The sequence below is a fragment of the Limulus polyphemus genome, unplaced genomic scaffold, assembly GCF_000517525.1.
Source record: "Limulus polyphemus unplaced genomic scaffold, Limulus_polyphemus-2.1.2 Scaffold1672, whole genome shotgun sequence".
Lineage (NCBI taxonomy): Eukaryota > Metazoa > Arthropoda > Merostomata > Xiphosura > Limulidae > Limulus > Limulus polyphemus.
In genome coordinates, this window is record NW_013667282.1 from 75,605 (window position 1) to 79,300 (window position 3,696).

Below are 3,696 nucleotides of genomic sequence, written 5' to 3' on the forward strand. Positions count from 1 at the left end.
CTACATATAACTGTGCAAACATGCTACATATTGCTCCTGAATCCGCTACATATAACTGAGCAAACATGCTACATATTGCTCCTGAATCCACTACATATAACTGAGCAAACATGCTACATATTGGTGCCTTTAGACAACAGATTAAAACATACGATGACCATATACACACTTGTTCTTCTTCTGACGAAAGTCGTTCTCTTCCCTTCAGATAATTGGTATCTTCAGTCTGTTTTAACAAAGGCTTTCCTATTCGGATCATACCTAGCTTGACGTCATAATGACGTGATATCACGCACAAAACACCATGCCTGATTGGTCCTGGGAACTCCCTCCTTGACAGGCTTTTATATAGCAGAAAAAGTGCCGAAACTTAGGAGCTATTTACGCCTGTGTTAGCGATGAAATTCGACTAAAATGGGAACGGGCAATCAAAAGAGGAAGTATTATAGGAGAAAAAAGTGGAATTTGACTCGTGTAACTCACTGAATTCGGACCGACCGACACTTGGTTTTTATACATACTGATATCTACGAGTATAAAATACTTTAATTCAACACTTGGCAAAAATCTACCCAAGGCAACAACAACAGTAAAAGGTTAAAGCAACTGATAATTAATCAAACAACACCTCTGTAAAACGCTTATAACAAATATTTTGAAAGCAATAAAAGGTTCATAGGGTTCGAGCTGAGAGTAGCCTAGAGGGTATTGTGCTAGATTGTGAAGTTGAGTTTATCTGGTTAGAGTTCCGTTACCGAAAAAAAATCGTGTTCCGCACTTTGTGACCGCAGTGGCTCAGCGGTAAGTCTGAAGGGTTATAATACTGTGACCGCAGTGGCTCAGCGGTAAGTCTGAAGGGTTATAACGCTGTGACCGCAGTGGCTCAGCGGTAAGTCTGAAGGGTTATAACGCTGTGACCGCAGTGGCTCAGCGGTAAGTCTGAAGGGTTATAACGCTAAAAATCGGTTTTCGATATCCGTGGTTGGTACAATACAGATAGCACATTGTGTAGTTTTGTGCTCCGTGGTTGGTACAATACAGATAGCACATTGTGTAGTTTTGTGCTCCGTGGTTGGCACAATACAGATAGCACATTGTGTAGTTTTGTGCTCCGTGGTTGGTACAATACAGATAGTACATTGTGTAGTTTTGTGCTCTGTGGTTGGCACAATACAGATAGTACATTGTGTAGTTTTGTGCTCTGTGGTTGGCACAATACAAATAGCACATTGTTTAGTTTTGTGCTTAACAACAACAAACAAAGCGTTATAAGAATGACGGTCAAATATCACTATTCGGTTTGACAAGAGTAGCATAAAAGTTTGGTGGTGGGTGTTGTTAACTAGCTGCCTTCCCTTTATCCTATTACTTCAAAATTAGGGACAGTTAATGCAAATAACCTTCGCATAGATTTGCGCGGTATCCAATAGCAAAGTTACTAATGCTACCTGCCGCAGTCCCAAATCTTCAACTAACGACCAGTGAGAAGGTAGCTATTCAGTAGCATCCTACCACAAACTACACACGCTTAATGATTGATTGTAACTCTTATAACGTAGCCACAGCTTAAACTGCGGGGAATATTTTGATATCGCATGGACAAAGCTACACAATGTGCTATGTCTACCTCGGTAATCGAAACCCGGTTTCTTACGTTATAAACCTTCAAACTTGCTGCTGAGCCACGGGTGGGTATATGCTTGGTGTTAAAAACAATGTTTTCAAATAAGTACTTTAAAAATAACACCGTTGATTTATAGAGAAAGCTGCGCAGACCTAAGCAACAAAGCTGATTGACTAAACCTTCAAAAGCAAAATATATAAATATTCAAAGAACTAATTGACATTTATTTGAATATTAATACAATGTAATAATTTACATTATAATAAATTAATATGCCAAATAAAAAAAAAGGAATACACATGATATATATATGTATAAACAACTTAGTTAAAATCTGAAAGCGCTATTTCTGTAAATGTTGAATATATAAATAAATTTATATATTCTAGTATTAAATTCAAACAAGTAATAAATTACTAGATGGAGCCACATTACACAAAAGACTCGAAACGTAGATAATCGGAAATATGGTCGTGTCTAGATGTCGTTGAAGAGTTCTGTTCATAATTAGAAATATCTAGAATACAAGTTTTTTTCAATTTTCTAGAAAACTCGCTCTTTTGTGTATTGCTAGATTTGAGTTTCCCTACGCTATGTGTAATGTGTGAAACCTCTAAAGCGATTTAATTTAACGGAAGGTTCAGTGAACTGAGATATTTGAAAGATGCTGAATTACACATCACAAAAAATATCAATCTCAAAAAACTGCAGACTTTAATTAAACAGTAAATGCATTTACTTATCTTCTCTAAAAGTAAGTGAACAATAGATATTACCCACATGCGGTAAGTGTATTAAACCTTATTCCACTTTTTTTGTATGGTCCATGATTACTTAACTTATTTATTACACAGATGCTGTGGGTGTAACAACATTATTCCACTTTATTTTCTGTTACAAGACTACTTAAACGTTAGTTATTAAACAGACATTGTGAGTGTAACATGCCTTGTTTCATACTCTTGTTTCCTACATAACAACTTAACCGTTATTCAGCACCAATTTGTACCTTATTCTATTCTTTTGTCTGGTACATGACTCCTTAACCATTATTCATTACATACATAATATAGATGTAACATCCTTATTCCACTTTTTTTACTACATGACTTGTTAACTGCTATTCATTATATAGATGCTGTTGGTGTATCATATCTTATTCCACTATCTTGTTTACTACATGACTTGTTAACTGTTATTCATTATACAGATGCTGTTGGTGTATTATATCTTATTCCACTTTGTTGTTCACTACATGACTTGTTAACTGTTATTCATTATACAGATGCTGTTGGTGTATTATATCTTATTTCACTTTGTTGTTTACTACATGACTTGTTAACTGTTATTCATTATATAGATGCTGTTGGTGTATCATATCTTATTCCACTTTGTTGTTTACTACATGACTTGTTAACTGTTATTCATTATACAGATGCTGTTGGTGTGTCATATCTTATTCCACTGTCTTCTCTGCTATGTGACTCCTTAGTTTGTTATCATCAAATGAGATTAGCATCTTAATCACTGTACAGGTGAAATATTTTAGTCATATATATACATTACTTTACTTTTACATGAATTACTTGCAGTAGAAACATCTGCGTACTCTGGGTGTCTTACAAATTGGAGATGGGAAGCTTGAATTAAGAAAGCAGCGAAGCATAGAGAATGTTAAAGAACAATATGAAAGGGAAAATATGATTGACTGAGTCTACGTTTCACCAGGTAAAACCAAAGAAAAATATGATTGACTGAGTCTAAGTTTCACCAGGTAAAACCAAAGAAAAATATGATTGACTGAGTCTAAGTTTCACCAGGTAAAACCAAAGAAAAATATGATTGACTGAGTCTAAGTTTCACCAGGTAAAACCAAAGAAAAATATGATTGACTGAGTCTAAGTTTCACCAGGTAAAATCAAAGGGAAAATATGATTGACTTTAGTTTCACCAGGTAAAACCAAAGAAAAATATGATTGACTTTAGTTTCACCAGGTAAAACCAAAGAAAAATATGATTGACAGAGTCTAAGTTTCACCAGGTAAAACCAAAGAAAAATATGATTGACAGAG